Source organism: Ambystoma mexicanum, chromosome 4q (assembly GCF_040938575.1).
Source record: "Ambystoma mexicanum isolate Mex_15411 chromosome 4q, UKY_AmexF1_1, whole genome shotgun sequence".
Classification (NCBI taxonomy): Eukaryota; Metazoa; Chordata; class Amphibia; order Caudata; family Ambystomatidae; genus Ambystoma; species Ambystoma mexicanum.
Genome location: NC_090928.1, coordinates 467,599,608 through 467,621,161, shown reverse-complemented (window position 1 = coordinate 467,621,161; position 21,554 = coordinate 467,599,608).

Below are 21,554 nucleotides of genomic sequence, written 5' to 3'. Positions count from 1 at the left end.
GAGGGTTCAAGTCTGTACACCATCAACAACCCTTTGCTTTGGGGGGGGGGGTGCTATTTCTAAACGGAGAGCTACATGTTTGACACGTGTATAATCATGGGAATTCATGTGTTTTATGACGAATTTAACAGTGCAGCTTTCAGGTTAATTTTCACATTGAAATGTCACATCAAAAGCAGTATAACATTGCTGGTACAATTGATCACACCTACACTTTTTACCTATACCAGAGGTCTGGCATAGAGACATGCATGCTGTCACATAGGTGTTCTGTACATCGTACTGCGGCACAAAAACATTGACAAGCTTTGATTGCTGTCCGGCAGCTTTCCGGCGTAACCTATGCTAAGGGAGGGGGTGGGGCGCTAGTGGCTTAAAGTGATGTTTTGATATATAACCTTTTCCTCGCCAGATATGTTGATTATGACTCCCATGATTCCTTGCCATTGACTATCCATGCTAGGACTGATTGGATTTGAAGTACAACACATATGGGGAGTGGAAGGTTGCAGAACAACAGAAGAGAAAGTGAACAATAGCTTCCAAATAATGCACAACACAAACACTGAGTTGGTCCTGAGTCTATTTTCAGTTGCTGAATCTTGAACATAGCAGATTAACTCGACGGTTCTTCGATATGCATCATTCATGATAGGTCTGAAGGGACGATGGGGATGAAATTTGCTGATGGGCTCTACTTGTGTAATGAGCTCTAAATGATAAGCCAAAAATAAATCTCCCGGTAATTGAATAACTTTTTGACATTTTCAAACGTTTTTAAAAACATGTTTCACAAGCAACATGCATTTGTATATGTATTTATAGAATGCACATGTTGCATTGTTATATTTACGTGAGAACCTAAAAAACAATAGCCAAAATATGTGTATTACAAAATCAGCAACACCACCGTAATAATAGATCACAGTTATTGCAACACTAAAATGGTGTCTTACTGGATAACTCAGGACAACCAGACTTGCTCTGACCTGTTTCAGTACACACCCATTTAGAACTTCCTTCAGGGGGAGCACAGCAGAAACTGGGGTTGATTGTTTATAATTCTGTGGATAGGTTTCCTCTTTGCTTTTTCAATTTTACATCCTCGCTCCCTGTGAAATAGATATCATAAGGGGCTCAGTCAGTCATAACAGAGGTGCATTTTGTATGCATTCATTACCATTATAATTTTAAAATAGTTTATAGCCAGTCAATAACCTGTTGCTCTTTATTTGATTATTGTTTATTAATTTCTTTGCTGATTTTGTAATGCACAGATTTTTACTATTGTTTCTCCCCAACCATGGACTCCGGACAAGCCCACGATATTTTTAAAATCACTACCAGAACACTAGCCATGGCATTTGGCCATGGCTGTGCCCAATGTCCATTTTAGAACACAACAAGACCAATAATACACATGGCCTTAGGCCATGCCCACTGCGTTCCCATTGATCTCCCCTGTAATACTACATCCCATACAATGCCATTTTGTATGGCATTGTGAATCCCTTCTCTTATAATATATATCTGCTCTTTGGCTTTGCATTGGGAATGCACCAAGCTAAGCCAGTCCTGAATTTCCCTATTCATTGAATTTCAGGGGGCTTGTTGCTATACAATTCTTACCTAACTGATCATTAACTAAAGTTTTTTATTGAATTTCAAGGGTTTTGCTATTCTATAGATTTTTTCCACACCAGAAGCCCTGGCCGTCGGCCATGGCCAGTGGCCATGGCCTTCGTCCTGCCTGCTGTATATTTTAGAACACTAGCAGACCACTAGCCATGAACTTCGGCCATGCCCACTGTCCATTGTAAAACATCAAGACCACTAGACATGGCCTTTGAACTTCCCCTTAGAAGTAAGTGCACAGGAAAAAATAACATTGGACTATTAAATAAAGCAATGAACACCAGAAAAATAAAGTGAGAGAGGAAATGTTTGAAAAAGTATGCTGGCAATGCATAAAAGGTGCTCAACCATTAAACCCCGCAATCTGTAGTGAAATATTCACTGGAAAACAAAATCCCAATACGAGGCAAGTGCTTGTAGTCTTGTGGGTATGCATCTGCACTGGGAACCAAACACTTGAGCAAGCTTGCCAACCTCACAAAAAACAAGGGTTGTGTCCGCCTTCTAAAAAACAGTTACGCTGTCCATCCACGTGTCCTTTACTTGTGCCCTGAAAAGAAGCCACAATGAAGGGAAAATGACTTCTATCAACTTTCTGCTACTTTTTACACCGTTTCTTTGTTCGCCGACGTTGGCAAACGTCTGATGTCATCGTGGACTTTCCAGGCAGTGTCACATGACCACGTGCATGCACGCATTGATGACGTGTTCGTGAACTGGTCTACGCATTTCCAGCTAATCTTGGAAGTTTCAAGCTGAAAGTTTACCCTTGCAGAGCTCCTAGACCTATTCTGACTGATTCTCCATCTGCAATCCAGGAAAGAGCACATGTTTGGAAGAGTATTGGAAGAGTATTAGCACAACTGCTATTTAAACTCAAAAATGGCATCAGCCATGGCCATCCCTCCTCCACAGGATACACCACCACCAAAACCACCACCCCCACCACCAGCTGGAAGGCCGGGACAATGGAAAAAGCGCAATGGTACAGAGAAGAATCAAGAGAACCAGGAAGATGAGATGGAGGAAATGCCTACCCCCAGTTCCCAAAGAGAATAATGGGTGTGGTGTTTCTTTACTTGTTTCTTTGTTTCTTTTATTTAAGTGAAATGCACTGAGTGCAATGCTGTACTTGGTGGCAGACAACCTGGGCAGTACTACAGGACCACATCCATGCACCACCACACCAAATCCAAACACCGGAATGCTCATAGAAAGGCTGTTTCTTTCTCAGGAAGTAGTAGGCTGTCTTCCTCTACCTTATCTTCCTCACCCAATACTGGCACCACACAGGCTACTCTTGTGGGGGTAGAAGTTCCCACCAGCTACCTTGCAAACCATAAAAGAGGCTGTTGATCCATATCTATCCAAGACAACAGTACTCTGTAATTACAGCAACACAGCACTCTGAAGGTGGAGCAGTTTTGAAGTGCTTTTCGAGGCTGCAATCAAGAAGAATGAGAAACACTGCCCCTTACCTTAGATTTAAGGCACATTCAACATCTTCCCCTGTCCACCTGCCCCTCTGTATCTGTGGTTTTTACCCCTTCCCTCATATCCCTCACCCACATTACTTCCTGGCACTGTATCTAGAAACATCATAAAGAATAGGTGTAGCAGTCAGGTTAAATGTTCTCTCGGGTTCACTAGCAGTTAGAGTTGCTCAGCTTCCTTCTAGTCCCTTCCTTCCCTTATTGAAATGCGTGCCGTTCAGTTTGTAAACTATTATTCTATTTTTTAACCATTTGAAATTGCAGCCCATCTCTTTCACATGTTGATTGGTGGGCCATATAGTGAACACTCCGTGGTCTCCCTCTTTCATGCATGTTTGTAATCTTTCAATCCCGGCATGTACTTTCCACTTTGATTTGATAAATTATCATGTATATGATATGCTCATACTTGGAAAATTCTCAATATGAAAGACTTGAACGGTATGTTTCATGTGCATTTCTGCAATACATTATCGTTCAGCTAACTACATAAATGTTTCAGCAAACCAATACTACGTGGCTTCCCAGTATATTTGCTAAATCTGCATCAGCAATCTCGTGCTAGTGACTAATTCATGACCATTCTCCTTTGCATGTATCTAAAAGGGCCTTAGATTACGCCTTACTCAACTTAGAAACAAGTTAACTGCGTTCTTTTGACTTACCAATTCTACGGAGTTCCGTTCTGCACATATCCGTGTATGGCAGTAGACCGCGCGGCCACCATTGTTTTGACTTTGTAAGAAGTACGAACTAGATTGATTACGCCTCATTCTCCACCTGAAGCAGCTATTGGCTCCTCCTTCAATTAGCTATTGGTTACCTTGACGCCCAGCGCATGGCGTTTTACAAACCAAATAAAGCAATAATGCCTGCTACCATGAGCACAAAAGTTCTAAACAAAGGAAATTTGCATTTTGAAAGAATGTAATCAAAAATCTACTTTTCTCACAGATGAAACATCTGTGATAGTTGAAAGTTTAAAACGTGTGTTGTAACTTTAATACTCTTTGTCCCTTCCTAATACCTGACATATAGACTCAGAGCTCATTTGGGCTCTGAACCCAACATATGGACACTGAGCTATTTAAGCTCACTTAATCTAAAGCAAGGCATGCAATACTATTTAGATAAGGCAGAATGTTACAATTTAGCCTGCTACTTATCTAACCACTTTATTATCAGCTGATTAAGCCCCATTTTTGGAGAGCATTTGCTCATCCACACACAAACACAATTATAATGCTCCAAATGGACTTTAGTCCTTGACTACTTTGCAGATATTCACCAAACAGTACAAAAGTTTTTTTAACAGAGATCAGTCACAAGAGATTACACCATGTTCTCTATATGGCATTTAACATGTCATTTCTATTAGTTGCTTTACACCATAATCTTTGAAAATCAATTAGCGATGGGTTGCCCAAATCTTGTGGGGTTTAGACTAAGAACTAATTTGTGTCCTCTGGGTCATGATATTTCTAATGCTGATTATAGACAAACCTTATTAATGCTGGTTTAGCTACATTGCTTGAACTATATGAAATTATAAAAAGGAACCCTAGCCCTGAAATGATAAATCATTTTCGCTTCCATCATACATTCCAGATTGGCACCTCTAACATTTCTTTGCACCTTCTTGAGTCTAATAAATCTTAGTTGATCTCTGTTGTGTAACTGATGTTCTTGCTGCCAATGGACTGCAAGGGGTAGTCTCTGATCTTGACTTGCAATTGAAGATCAATGTTCACATATTCTTGTTTTGAGGTTTCTTATCGTGCTACCAATGTAAAGTTGTTTGCTTATGCAAATAACTGCATAGACCAGATATTGAGTCTTACAGTTGATCAGCTCTTGGATTGCCCATTTGTTACCTTGCGTGTCTTCATATTCAGTGGTATATTCATGTGCATAGCGACACATTGTGCACATTCTGCATTTGAAAAAACCTTTAAGCCTTGGATTAAGCAAGTTTCAGGGAGGCAGGGAGGCTGTTCCAGAGAGAGGCCCTAGCCAAAGAAAGAGATCTATCAACAACTCATTGCTTGGAGAAGCGACTGACCCTGAGAGAGTTGGAGGCGGAAGAGCAAAGAGCTTGAGTAGGAAGATACTTAAGAAGAGAGAATTGGAGGTATTGAGGCCCCAGGCCCAAGAAGGCCTTGTCGACAATGCACACGGTCTTGAACTTAATCCTTGCAACCACTGGGAGCCAGTGCAGAGACTTTTGTACTGTTAAGATACGATCCCTGGGCTTGAGGCCTAGGACAAGTCTCGCAGTCCTGTTCTGGATGAGTTGCAGAGGGTGTAGAGTAGAAGCAGGCAGATTTAGAAAGAAGATGTTGCAGTAGTCGTGCCTAGAAACAACCAGAGCTCTGGAGACAGTGAGCTTTTGGGGGAAGGAGAGGAAAGGAAGAATACCTCTGCAGAGGTGCAGATGGTAGTGTGACTTCTTAGAGATGTCATAGATGTGAGGAGAGAAGGAGAGTGTGGAGTTGAAGATAACCTCAAGGTTTTTACCTCACAGTGTGGGAGCAGGAAGAGGGCCAAAAGAGACCGGCCAGAAAGTGACAGGAAAGGGGAGAGTAGGTGTGCCGATGAGGAGAATCTCAGTCTTACTGGCATTAAGGCAGAGATCATTGGCAGCATACCACTCCTGGGTAGTAGACAGACAGTCAGAGATGAGAGAAGGAGAAGTAGAGGAAGGGAGCCTGAAATTGAGTTGAGTGCCATCCGCATAGCACTGAAAGTTAGGGCAGAGAGCAGTAATGCGGTGGCCAAGAAGTGCAAAGTATTGGTTGAACAGCCAGGGAGAAAGGTTAAACCCCTGGGGAACCCTACAGTTAGAGATATAGATAGAGGTGAGGAAGGACCCAAGTTGAACCTGGGAGGGTCGATCGGAGAGGAAAGATGTCAGTCAAGGCAGGGCCTGGTCGATGATACCCAGGGTATCACGGAGACGGTTGAGCATGATGGCATGGTTGACTGTGTCAAAGGCAGACGGGAGATTAAGTAAGATGAGGACATAGGTGTGTTGGAATCAAGGTTGAAGAGCAAGTGTTACCCTTGCACTTGCCACCAGCTGGCCTCACCTTTTACTTATTGATTTTATTTATTCTATTTATTTTTCCTGTCCACTTTTTCTGACTCCCCCACCCTTCGCAGGCGATCTTTCAGCCACAAAATAACCCCAAATGTAATTTCCAGACTTTTTGCTCACCATTCTGTCGGCTGTCAGCGGCGATGTCTGTGGATCCAACATGGAGACTGTTTAAAAAAATCTGACGCAGCTCACGTTTTTGAACAAACAATCACTGTGCGTCTTTGATGTCCGTGGACACCGAACCATCCCCTGATTGGTCCAAAGGTGTCCACGGATTCCGAATCAGGAAATGAGTCAGCGGACCAGACCCAGATATCACTAATTTGTTTTACCTACTGTTTGCCCATTTTTATGAAGAACTACTGAATGGATTTACACCAAAAGTGCACAATCAGGCTTTTGGGACCAAGCCTCTGCTCCTGGCACGAATTTGGTGAAAATCCGTCCAGTGGTTTGGGCTGTAGGCACGAGGAAAAATGTGTTTCCATTGTGTCTATAGGATTTCAAACATTTTGGGACCCCCTATAACTTTGGCCCACCCCCTTGCCAAAACCACATCAAACTTCGTAGAATCATTCCTAGGGGGCTATATACTTTTTTTACAAAGTTTGGTGAGGATCCGTCCTTTGGGGCAGATTTATAAGCTACCCAAAAAGTATGAGTTGAGCAACTTAACCATAACTACAGGGCCACTATAATATATATATATATATATATATATATGTATATATATATATATATATATATATATATATGTATTCAATGAAAAGACGTTGTTAAAGGGACGTTATGGTTAAGTTGCGCTACTAAAAACCTATGAAATTCAGTGAAAAAACGTTGTTAAAGGGACATTATGGTTCCAAGTAAAACCGAAAACCCCCTGAAATTCTCCAGTTATGGTAAGCTAAGCAACCATAACTCGCGCCACCACCGTGCACTGCTAAGACTAACACCCAGGACATCAAAGATGACATCACTACATTACACTTGTCAAATAAGAAAACACTGCCACATTTGCAAAACCATGCTTGTAGATCCTTGCCAATGCACCTTACGCAAGTTTGCTGGAAATCCACTCATGTTTTATTTTTTCAAAAGTGTCAAATGAATGCACATGCAATCGTCATATAAGCTCTGCACAAAATCCCACCAAACTTTGTAAACTCATTCGAAATCAGGTCAGAAATATCCCATCCCATCCTCATCACCCCTCTCCTCCCAAGAGATTATTTCATAAGTTTGACAAGTGTAATGCTCAGAAAATATAATTGCCCTGAGGTTTCGGGCATGTATTTTTATACATACATTGATCTATCGCAAACATTTCCAATTCAACTTACCTCACTTTTCCTCTTTTAAAACATGTGAAATCTGGCAGCAGGGTGCAGCCATCTTGTGCTAATCTTATCCATTGCTGCATTGGCCTAAGGTAAACTTCCCTGACGTCACTAAATCATATGCCCCGCCCCTGAGCCTCACATCACCAAACCTAGTGATATTCTCCACCTTTCTCTGTGACGTTCCTCGTCAGCGTAGCCAGACGCGCCCATAATCACCAACGTGACGTGACGCAGAACCCGAAAATCAACACACATCGACTCACAACACAGCACGTCACAATTCGGAATATTAAACCGTACTTTAAAAGGAAACAACAACAATTTACAATTTGTAAAGTACTTTTATTTCACAATAAATGCTCCGAGAACATCTGACTATTGCCATATTCAATCAAATTGCAATTTGTTTCTTCGCTCACGATCCTAAATGTTTATCGTAAGGCACGCGTTGTTCTTTTTGTGTACACAAGATGTTCGTTTTCGGTAAAAGAAGCACTTGGGTCGCACAGTGAATCCAGTTGTTCACAATTATGTTCAACTGCCGATTGAAAAGGCCGTCAGTTGGCATCTGGAATCTATGACAATCGCAGAATGGCAGAACGTATCTGTTTCGAAAACATAACATAACATTTGTCTCACTACCCAAACTTTATTACAATCTATCTATTGACTTATTAATTCGGCATAGAGTTTAAGATTACCACAGACATGAAACAATCTCAACAGAGAGAAAACAACGTGGAAAGTGGTACACAATTCAAAATGGTCATACCTGACATTTTAACGAAATATTAGTGTTGAACCTGGGGGAACCGAGTGGTGGTCTACATGCACCTCAATGCTGGACTCCACATAAGTACGTTAGAAAGACCACTACAAACAAAGGCTGTACTTGCGTTTCATTGCAATAAGCCACACAGAACAGACGAATACAATGTAACCCAAAAATAATGTTCAGATAATAATACATTAATACTTGTTCCAGTATACAATCGTCAAAAATCAAACGTACATTATAGTCACCATTTCCATTCCACTCACACCGTAATGCTAACTGCGTTTGCACCAACGATTCTTCATAAACTGAACTTACATGTTCCTTACCCACTTTTGGAATGCATAACCTTATCATATCCTCATTATTACAAACCTCCTTTCATTGAATTCCTTTCGGAAGGGTCCCTTTCTCTCAAGGTCAAAAAACAATTGATACTGTGTGTCCGATGCATGGGCTTCCTTAGCTTGCAACCAAAAATTCAAAGCTGGTGACCTTCACTCAGAATCAACATACATTCTTACTTCGCAACAACTTGCCTGACTGCATCCATGAGAACTGTTATTCTCATCCACGTCCATCAGGCACTGCAGGTGGCTTCCTGAAGTGCCAGGATCTAGGGGGCACCAGTCTGACTCCATTATTATTTTAATTACATTTTAACACAGACACATTAGCCCTTTATTTGCCACGCTCTGGGTGTAGCACCAGCACAGCAATTTATAAACATCAAGTGTTTTAATTAAGAGTGTAAAATAACCTGAAATTGCTTCTATTTAATATTAATAAATATTGGGCAACCAATTTAAACAATATAGAGGAATGGGCATTCGTAATGTAGTATTACTCTGTAATACCACAAGGTAAGGTTGGGGTTGGAGACTGCAGAAGCAACAATCTATGCTTACAAATCCACAATTCCATAGTTATTCATCTCCATCCCTTGAATGCCAAAATGCAATCTCTTTGGCCTGCACTTTAGGCACATATTCTGGAACACCTCCAAATGTACCGTGTGACTTTCACGTAAATAAAACACCTGTTTTTTGCTTCTTGCAGCCATATCCCATCCCATCCTCATCACCCCTCACCTCGCCACAGATTATTTGATAAGTTTGACAAGTGCAATGTTGTGTTTTTTAATATGTTTTTACCGCAATGTCCGCGGACACCAAACATGGATCCAAGATGGTGGGCGCATTGAAACAATCCGACGCACCTCACGCTTCATTCCAACCAATCAGCGAACAAGTCGCCTGTCTGGGGACATGACGCAAGCCGATTACCCAATCGGTGTCCTGTCCGCGGAGCGAACAGGAAAGTGCATCCGCGCAGCGGACATAGATATCACTTATTTTTTGTGGCCTGCTTTTTAGTCATTTAAAAAAAAAATACTGGACGGATTTTCACCAAATTTACAAAAGCACACTTTCGGGACCAAGCCGCTGCTGCTGCCGTGAATTTGGTGAAAATCCGTCCAGCGGTTTGGGCTGTAGGCGTCAGCAAACTTTTTTCCTCATTCAGTCTATGGGAAGAAAAAAAGTTTTGGGACCCCTCTATAACTTTGCCCCCCCCTGGACCAAACCTCACCAAACTTTGCAAAAACAAAATCAGAGTGGGCCATATATTTCTTTTGCAAAGTTTGGTGAGGATTTGTCCAGGGCGAGCAAAGTTATAAGCCGCCCAAAAAGTGCTGTTACTATGGGATTAGCAACTTAACCATAACTGCACAGCCACTGCCGTGGCTGTGTAATTCAGTAAAAAAACTTTGTTAAAGGCACATTATGGTTAAGTTGTGCTACTAAAAACCTATGAAATTCAGTAAAAAAAACTTTGTTAAAGCGACGTTATGGTTCCAAGTAAAACCGGAAAACCCCTGAAATTCATCAGTTGTGGTAAGCTAAGCAACCATAACTTGCGCCACCACTGTGCACTGCTAAGACTAACACACAGGACATCAAAGATGACATCACAAATGTCATTGATGACATCACTGATAACATCACATGTCTGACTTGCTGTTTTTTCCTTTAGTGATATATCTTAGACAGCTAGGAACAAAAAAGTCAAAAAGTACTATATTTGTAGACTTATACTTTAAATATGTTCCTACAATAATTCTCTTAGGGTCCACTCACAGCATATAAAACATATACATAGGAAAAATACACAATCAGTAAGGTTATCAAAACTTTCTTATGGTTTTGCTGTTTTTTCATTACTGTACTTTCTCTGGTTGTGCTCATATTTGTATTTGCATTAGTTTCTTTAGGGTGCAGTCACATCATGTGATATTTGTACATAGGGAAGTAGTAGGTTTGAAGCAGAGCAACCCTTTCTGTGCATAAATATAATCAGTTAGGTTGTGAACACTTTCTGCTTCTACTGCTGCTTTTTTGCATACTTCACTTTCTCTATATATACTCATATGTGTATGTGTTGTTGTGTCTTTCTGTTTTGTCTGTAATAATGACATTATGCAGTAAGTTGTTTTATTAGCTGCTTATTACATGTTGCACAGTACAGCAAACTCTAATAAACCTCCATCATGTATGCTGCACACAATGCTTATATTTATACTTGAGTAGCTTAGTATAGTGTAAACAACTTCATAATAGAATACTATTTATATCAATGCATTGCCTAATGCACTACATAACTCCAGATATCTATTCCAATTATCCTTGACACTTTTTCTGTCAACATTATAATAAGAATACCTTGTACAGAGTTTTCATAAAAGTAAATGTACATGTGATGTTATCAGTGATGTCATCAATGACATTTGTGATGTCATCTTTGATGTCCTGTGTGGTAGTCTTAGCAGTGCACGGTGGTGGCGCGAGTTATGGTTGCTTAGCTTACCAAAACTGGTGAATTTCAGGGGGTTTTCGGTTTTACTTGGAACCATAACGTCAGTTTAACAAAGTTTTTTTCTGAATTTCATAGGTTTTTAGTACCGCAACTTAACCATAACGTCCCTTTAACAAAGTTTTTTTACTGAATTTCATAGGTTTTTAGTAGCGTAAATTAATCATAACGTCCCTTTTACAAAGTTTTTTTTACTGAATATACATTTTCATAGTGTGAATTTGATAGATGTTTACTAGGATTCCCTTACTTTATATACATGTAACATAGAACATACTGAACCCCCCATTAATGATTTTGATGTCCGCGGACTGTGCGTACGTCCGGGAACGGTCGCGGACGACATCAACACTACCCAAACACTCAGGGGGTATCTTAATTGTTTCTATCATACCATATAAACACTGCACAAGTTCAAAAAGCAGCACATAAACACATTATATGTAATAATAAATAAGCAGTGGAACCTACATATCTAACACATCAACCATCCATTTAAACCATCCATATGTAATAAAATGGAATATACCAAAACAAAAAAGATATGCCTCAACATAATTGCCTCACAGAAACTGCAGAGCTAGAAGCAACTGTAGACCTACACAACACTACGAATACAACTTACCAGAAACTAGTAAGTAGACTTCATTTTTCTTATATATTTCTAAACATTTTGCATTAGGTAAACTACAATTAATATATTTTTGTTTTTCACACAGAAATGTGCAGTACTTTTGAGTGGCGTGAGGAAAGTGTTCCACGTGAGGAAATGTCTGAAGACAGTGATAATATTGGTGGACACTTCTCTATATAAGCAAATTAATAATCATTACTTTATGTGTGCTTAACATATATATAGATTTATTTTTAAAAGACCATACAAACATTGAAAATAATACATCAAAAGACACATTGGAAAAGACTCTGCAACATATGGAATAGAAAATAGACATGCTCAAGGAAAATGTCAATGGTTTGAAACAGTTTGTGGAGGACCACATAAAAGAAAAAATTAAATACCATTGTCCCACATGTACCTGTTCCCCCTCTCCAAGTCTCAGTGAACTATACCCAAACCCTCAACACCAAGAAAAACGTTTTGATGAGATGTCCATCCCGTCATCCCCTCCCATCCATCCTCTCCAAACTCCTAATTCCCCTATATTTGTAGCAGTTTCTGCTTGCCCCTCTCTTTCATAAATTGTGTATGTATATAATAAAAAAACATTATGTTTCTTTTAATGAAATTCTTTGTGTCTTATTTTTTCTCAAAAAGCAGCTAGAATGTCCGCGGCCAGTGCGCCTGTCCGGGCTGTCCGTAATTAACAAAATGGGGATGTCATAAGGACACTACACCTGTCCGTACCATTAGCAACCAAGATGGAACTGTTCTCAGAACACTCCTGGTGTCCAGGATGTCCATAAATGAACACAATGGGGGTGTCCTAAGGACAGTATACCTGTCCGTGCCTACGGCCTGCGGCCAGGCACCCAAAACTCCAGGCCGGGCCACACCACCGCAGCATATCACACCCATAGAATCAAACATTTTAACTGTCTATATGGGCCCACCCATATCACACTTTCTGCAAAGTTTGGTGAGAATTCATCCAGGGTGAGCGAAGTTATAAACCCCCATGGTGGCTTGTAACTTCAGTGCATATAACTTCAGTCTTGGGTGTATGGCCTTTGTCCATGCACCCAAGACTCTAGGCCCTGGCCACAACCACCACAGCATATCACACCCACAACCACCGCAGCATATCACACCCATGCTGGCTTATAACTTCAGTGCTTATAACTTCAGTCTTGGGTGCATGGCCTTTGGCCATGCACCCAAGACTCTAGGTCCTGGCCACAACCACCGCAGCATGTCACACCCATGGTGGCTTATAACTTCAGTACTTAGAACTTCGGTCTCGGGTGCAGACCAAAGTTATAAGCACTGAAGTTATAAGCCTTCGGCCATGCACCCAAGACTCTAGGCCCTGCCCACAAACACTGCAGCATATCACACCCATGGTGGCTTATAATTTCAGTACTTATAACTTCAGTCTTGGGTGCATGGCCTTTGGCCATGCACCCAAGACTCTAGGCCCTGGCCACAACCACCGCAGCATATCATACCCATAGAATCAAACATTTTAACTGCGGCATATGGTAAATTTTTATGTCCGCTGACACCATATCACACTTTCTGCAAAGTTTGGTGAGAATTCATCCAGGGAGAGCGAGGTTATAAGCCACCAATGGTAGTTTATAACTCCAGTGCATGTATCTTCAGTCTTGGGTGCATGGCCTTTGGCCATGCACCCATGACTCTAGGCCCTGCCCACAACCACTGCAGCATACCACACCCACAACCACTACAGCATATTAAACCCATGCTGGCTTATAACTTCAGTGCTTATAACTTCGGTCTTGGGTGCATGGCCTTCGGCCAAGCGCCCAAGACTCTAAGCCCTGGCCACAACCACCGCAGCATATCACACCCATAGAATCAAAAATTTTAACTGCGGCATATGGTCAATTTCTATGTCCGCTGACACCGCTCGTGTCCTTAGAACAGTTTCAACTTGCCTGCGGACAGCACGGACAGGGATACTATCCTTAGGACACCCGTCATTTTCACTGATTACGAACATCCCGGACAGCGCGGGCATTGCGAATACATCAGTAGCACCTGCCACCTAATCAAATACAGTATTTCACCCATCTCTTACTCCCCAAATCTCCCCATGCACTCTTGCACACCAAAACACTCCAAGATGGCGGGCGCATCGGAACAATCTGATGCACATCACGCCTCACTCCAGCCAATCGACGGACACGTTGCATGTCCGCAGACATGATGTGAGACAATTAGCCAATCGGTGTCCTGCCCGCGGAGCAAACAGGGAAGTGTGTCCGCGGAGTGAACATAGATATCACATATTTTGTGATACCTACTTTTTGATCGTTTTAAAAAAAACTACTGGACAGATTTTCACCAAATTTACAAAGGCACACTTTCGGGACCAAGCCGCTGCTCCTGCCGCAAATTTGGTGAAAATCCATCCAGCGGTTTGGGTTGTGGGCGTGCGCAAAGTTTTTTCCCCATTCACTCTACGGGAAAAAATACATTTTGGGACCCCCCCTATAACTTTGCCCCCCCTGGACCAAGCCTCACCAAACTTTGCAAAAGAATTTTGAGTGGACCATATACTTTTTTTGTAAAGTTTGGTGAGGGTTTGTCCAGGGGGAACGAAGTTATAAGCCGCCCAAAAAGTGCTCTTCCTATGGGATTAGCAACTTAACCATAACTACACAGCCACTACGTGGCTCTGTAATATATATAAAACAAAAGGTTATTCTATTTTGCCTTGCACGTGAAAACTGCATTTGCTATTCTCCATGTATTCGCAGTTCCTTACCCAGGGATAGAAGTTCGTTATATGTGGGCCTCATGGCAGCTTGACGTTTAGAGTGCAATACTTTCAAGGACTGACAGTAGCACGGTTTGCAAAAATAGAATGTGGATGCCATGTGTTTTTTTGGTGTGTTATGAAATATCTAAAACTAAGAAAACGCACAGTATCCAGTACTGTGGGCTGTGTCTCATCCATGCAGTAACTGGGACTGACTCTGCATAGCTTCAAAGTGAGGAAAGGTGAAGCCCAATCAGGCTATGTTGCTCTAAGTGGTCTTGTAACTTGTGCTCATTTATTAGGCAACATGGCCTGAAAGGGCAGGCCCCTTGTTTGCTTAAAGCTAAGCAGGGTTGGTCCTGGTTACTGCATGGAAGGGAGTCCCAGTTGCCATAGTAACTGTGAGAAAAAAAAAAGATAAATATATATTTGCCCGTTTTTTTCCATAACAGCAGCTATGAACTACCCTTAGTTATACTCTCAGGTATTATTTTGTAGTTCTTATACCTGCAGTTATCAGGTAAAATCATATCCACTGACCTCTCCCATTCCCCCCACAGCACTCCTCATTTTTGTACTGCAGTTTTAGTTGAGATGTCAGGTAGCCGCAGCTATTCTGTCGGATAGCCAAGGTTACAGAAACGTTTTGTGTTGCAACCTCAGTCCTTAGACCTCATACAACTCCCAAATATAACTTGGCAACCTATACCCCACCCCCGACACCTCTACCCTAAAGGCATTTCACTGGACTTTCACCTGGAAGTGGCATTTTCTTGCTTTTTTATTTCCGGCTCACAGAGGTTATAGCCATGACTATATCTTGCACGGAGAAAACAAAATGGCTGCTGTTTAATTTATAAACTTCCGGTTCCTTGGCAATTTACCCAAGATATAGCTATCTATTTTGGAGAAGGAGCACCCCCTTCTCCAACAAATATTAAAAGTACTACTGTATGGAATTAAGGTCAACAAGTCAATGCTTCATGCCCAAGTTGTTTAGCATCTGATCTAAATCCATCTAGCGGTTTGGCCTGTGCGGTCCGGCAAAAATTGACCTTTTTTGTCTATTGGAATATCAAAGGTGACTAGGGCGCAACTTTGTTTTTTAGTTTTGTTAATAACTTTTTTAACAAAACATTTGTAGTTGTCTTCACAATTTCAACCAAATCTGTCACATAATTCACATAAGTCAAAAGTTATTATCAATTCATTTTTTCAGGTTTCTTATGGGAGTCCGACGCACCTTAACTATAGGGCAGGGACCACTACCTTATAATATGAGTATGGATTCAGGTGCTCACAAAATGCTAAACTAGATCGAAACAGAAAAAACCCTCCTCAAATCACCCATCTATGCATTAGGGAAGCTTGATCTCTACTGCCATCTTGTATGTTAGAGAAGATATCTTGATATGTAGAATAGGAATTTTTATCAATTTATGGAAAGAATTATAAACGTTTTGCCAATCTTCTGGTGAATACAAATATTCATAGTTCCCTTAGTGGTCTGCAAAAAGAGGTCATATGACCTCTTTTTTTAGATGACATTCCCCAACTGGTTGTACACCTCGAAATGCATCAAATGCGCCATGGGGGGGGGGGCTCCTATTTTTGTTCTATCATGGTTATTTGGTATACGCACCTTGACACCTTGTTTTGGGCAGTGGGTTTTTCATACATTACTCCCATTTCTAGATTTATTTCATTTAGCAATTTACACAATTCGACTATTTCTTGCCGTAATTGCTGGTCATTTAAACATGGGTGCAAAGGACCCTCAAAAGGGCTGGTTACTAATGTAGGTGTATTAGTGTAGTGCGTGTGCAAAATGAGCCAGAAAACATGGTGCCGATCCGCGGCCATCTTGGATATTCACTTCCATTTACGGCAACGAAACAGTAATGAAAGCCTACGTTTTTCTGGGCTCAGCAAGTAAACATGTATTTCTGCTGCAAAGACAAGGTCACATATTTATGTCAGATGACCAAGCCAGGAAGAATAGTTATTGTATTGTCTGCCGAAGTACACGCTAGAAAGGGAGTTGGGGCACTCTGCAGGTGCAGTGATAAGGGGTAGTCAGAACGACGGCAAGGAGGGAAGATGGATTTTTTCCACTTCTAGCTGGAATATTCCACTCTTTTTGCAGCTCATGCTTATTGTCTGCTCTTCGGCCGAGTGCAGCATGGTAACCCATGAGGGGCAGGGATGAAAAGCAGCCACTTAAGAGACAAGGTTTTCCTCCTGGAATAGTTAGAATTTGGACCCCAAGTGATGCAGTCTCACTGAGAGGGAGGACTCTCCGCTCCAGACCGCGTTTGAACGATCGATCGAAATTGGCCTACCTGCTGTGGGATTTAGCAGTGTTGTAGTGGCTGAGATCAAGGTGTCTTCTGTGGCGATGATAACAGTGATGCATTTTTTTTTCTATATATAACAGATTATGTGTTTATTTTTTCTTTCTGTATGTTATAAGTGATTAAAGAGCCTGTATCGCACCATTTTTCTTATAACTATAACCAATGTGGTATGTGTAATTCTTTGCCTATCTGAGTCCAATAACTACTTTTGCAAAAGGATGAACGCAATTAGCTGTTTCGATAGAGACATTTATAATACATGGGACTGGGGAAGGGATTTCTACTTGACTAGGGAGTGAGTTTGTTCTCTCCTTGGTCAATTGTTATGAAAGGGAACAAGTACCATCAACTTGTATATTGTCATGAAGTTTAGCAGGAAGAGTATAATAACATCCCCCTGTTTGATGATCTAAGCAGGGTCTTACTGTTGTATTGCAGTCATAGAATTTGTATTTTCCCACCATAAGAGCGCACATTGTTGGTTTAATACAAGGTATTCTGATTTAGTGGAGTTTCCCCATTTTTCCTGCCTTATTCTGTATGTCACCCCCCCATACCCCTTGCGCTCTTTTGCTTGCTCTCTCTCAGAGACTCCCCACTCCTCTTCAGATGATCAATGGCATCAAATAAAACCTCGATTTCATTGATCAAAATGTTCACTTTGTGTATTGGAGCAGTAAATCGGGCCATTCTCTTAGACCCTTGAGCAGGTGAAATCTGTGATGTTGCTTTATGCTTTGACATTGTGCCTTCAAGGATTTTGGGTTAGTGTGTACACACGCTATACGACCTTACCGCTAGTATCTGCCCACTTATGGGATGTGTGACTGTATAACAATCAGTTTATAGCAATGGCTGAGTAAATCAAAAAAATGTATTTAATAGTGCAACTTATAAATATTGAAAGGATTTGCTGAGTTAAAACTATACAAAAATATGCACAATTATATACAAGTTAGTTAAAATCTGTGAAGAAATGCAACACAGCTAATTAATTGTATCCAGGTAGGAAAACCAATAGGAGAGAGAGGGCTAATAAGTCAGCAATGTCTGCACTGCCCACAACTCTGTGTTAAAGTCAGCTTAAATAAAACAATTAATTACAATCTGTTAACTAAAATAGAAAAGAGATGACTAATAAATTGTTGTATTCTACCCAGTTTGCAGCTTCATATTTGTTAGTTTAGTAAAACGAATAGAGTCTGTTAGAGGATCACCCGATTGGCTTAAGGGGACACCGTAATCTGTCTCACCGACTCATATTCAAAAATCAATGTTAGAAGCAATCCTTTTAGAGATGCTGGTCTGACCATATAGTAGTTGTTGCCCCACTCACATCAACACAATAAGACCAGTCTAAGGGAGAAATCAAATAGTTACACACCATCTTCAGAAACACCCTATACCAGATTAAGGGACCCAATAGTCCATCTCCCACCCTTATCATCCAACTCCATTGTGCAGATCAGAATGTTCCAACCACTCTAGAAGATCACCAAGCTTATTACTCATTCATTGAATAATGGCGTTCCAGGGTGCCAGGTGGTGCCAAAATAGAGTAGTGTAATTAACAAGGCCAATTGTAACATACATAGTCTTGCCTTGTATCTATCTCTACACCATCTCTTTGTAGTATTAGTGGAGCGGTTAGCATTCAAACCCAATAGAGGGATTTGGATAACCTCAGATTAAGGAGCTACCAAATGGCTATTGACACCATCATTCATGCATGTACCACCTTTGTGCCCTTGAAGATCCTTAGTGTCACACTCCTCACTCCTCTCGCCTCACTGCCAAACAGCCTGAACAGCACTACTTAAGGCTTTGGCACAGACTCTGTTGGAGCCTTGGAGTCTTTTTACAGACATGGGTCATGGTGGTGATTTGGGGGTATAGCCTGGAACCCTGCTGCTTCCTGCTCTACCTTCTCCTTAGCCGAGCAGCATGAACAGTATGACTTACTCAGAGGATTCGGAGCAGACACTGCCATGCTCTGGTAGACCTTTTACAGGCACAGGTCATGGTGGTGATGTTGGGGGCCTGGCCTTGACTCTTACAGCTTCCTCGTCTCTTTTCTCCTTAGTGGAACCACCTGAACAGCACGACTAAAATATATTCTTTGCATAATCCTTAATGACTTTACTGATTCTTTCAGAATCTATTCTCTTTGAGGAATTCTCAAAATGACACCAAGTGAAGCTGAGATGTACTCTTAAAATCCTATCATCCACTAATTGTTAAACAACATATGAGGCACGGTAGTTTTAGGCTCTAGGGTTGGAACCTGCCAGTGCTGAGCTCCAGTTATATTGATCGTGAGCAAGATCACAGGAGTAATTGAAGGGGTTTAGCCCAAGCCCCTGTTTGGTTGGATAAGAAAAATGGTGGTCTCCTGGTTATCTCGCTTGGAAGTTAGTGAAGTAATTACTGTGACACTTTGTTCCATACGAATTGGTTTGTTTTTATTAGTGGTGGTTGTACTTGCATTGAGTTATTACATACTCATAGTTGTTTTTGAGAAACACTGTTTCAACCTAGATAAGCAAGTTAGGTCAGCCGACACGTGTTTCGACCCGTACGGTCTTTCTCAAGGCTGAGCAATGGTCATGGTGCCATGTGTGGGGTGTTATGTGACAATATCGTGACATATTGCAATAATACATTTGTGGTGTGAAGGTGATGTGTAAGTATTGTGACAATATATGACATTGACATCAAAAACATTGATGTTTAGGCAAAACATTTTTACATTGTATTGTAGGAGAGAAGGGAAGAGAAAGGAGAGGTGAGCAACTGGTAGAAAAATGATAGCTTCATTTAATATAAGAAAAGTTCGGGGTGGGGGAAAAAATGGATAACCCCTTACCATTTAATTCTGGTGTGTGCCCTCTGTGGGGCTCTGTTAGAATGTGGACTGTCCTTACGGCAGTCCAGGCTCCTGTTGGGCCCTGCAGGAAAGTAAAATGTAGTGAGCTTGTACTGCGGTTCAGCGGATACAGATAGTGCCCTGTGCTAAGTCTCCTGGGTTCATGGACAATCCCACCCGTGCAGAGTCTGCTCCCAATTGTGTTGTGGTTGCCTTTTGATGGGCAGTGCAATATGAAAATCACATCACGTGCCGTTTTCCATGGCCATGTGTGTTTTATACTGCTTGGGTCGTTTTATCTGTATGATGGTAAATCCAAGATGAGACATTTAATTGAGTAAGGATGGGTTCGGATGAACATCAAGAGCTCGATTGCAGTTCTTGTGTTCCCCGGGCCCATGATGGCCGTTTGAATTGGTGCTAGCGCTGGAGCGTCAGGGGTGAACCAACTCTAAGTGTGGTCACCGTCTCCCCGCGCTGTGCGAGTGAGGTGACTGCTGTGGAGTTCCATGGAAGGGGCAAGTCACTTTCGCTAGTGCTGAAGATCGGGGGGATTTGCGGGAAAGTTACCTGAGTGCTTCTCTGTAGTCCTCGGCGGCGGTGCGCTGCTGCTAAATGTGCCGTGCAGCGCCGCCATTATGTAGTGTTGTAATTAGCCACTACTTTTGTTGAGTCATGTTGATAGACTCAGCGCGCATGCGCATCACTGTAGTGGCAGTGGTCTGCGCATGCGTGTATGGGCAAATTACTGCCCGTCTGACGCTGGTCCATGCGCATGCGCATTATGTGCTCTTGGTTGCGCATGCATCATGGATCAGCTCCGAGAGGGAGTGTGTCAGCTTCCATGAGTCCGTTCCATAGAGAACAGCTGGGTGCACCCAGTGGTCTGGGGTCGGTCTGTTGAAAAAAAGGGGGGGGGTCGCATGTGTCCTGGTCCATGGGTATTAAGTAGTTAAGTAGTCACTAATTGCCCTATTGAGGGGCTGCTGGAGAGGTCCTAGGGTCCCGTAAGGGTCAACATGATAATGGTCCATCCCTCTGGTGGTTTGTAGAGAACTTCAATAATGGAAGACAGTAAAGGATCATAGGAAAACATTAAAATCATGATCCTTATTCAAGCCATTTTTTACACATCTGAAGTGGCAGATAAGACGTGCTTCTTCTTGTCTCAGTTTCAGGATTCTGTCCCCTCCTCTGGGACCAAGCCGGACCGTCTTGAGTCCGATGAATCGTATGTCACTCTTGTTCTCCATTTGGTGATTCTTTTGCCAGTGGTGGGCCAGAGGGAATCGAGGGTCCTGTGAATGTATACTGTTGATGTGCTCTCTAATTCTGAACCGCGTCTCGCGGATTGTACTGCCTATGTATATTTTTTGGCAAACACATATTAGGGCATATACCACAAACTTTGTTTTACAGTTAATGTGCTCTGTGATGTTGAACATTGGGCAGCCTGAGAATTTGGCACAGTTGGTCTGAGTTGCATACTTGCACATAGTACATGTTCCACATTTGGTAAATCCATGTGGTGACAGCTTGCTAAGCCAATCCTGTGCTGTGATCTTTTTTTCTGAAAGAAATGAGGGGCTCAGTAAGGTCCTCAGAGTCGGTGCTCTACTGTATGACATGCTTGGATACGATTCAAGTTGTGTTTCTATATGTTCATCCATGCGGAGTAAACCCCAGTGTTTTGTCAAAATTTTTTGAAGC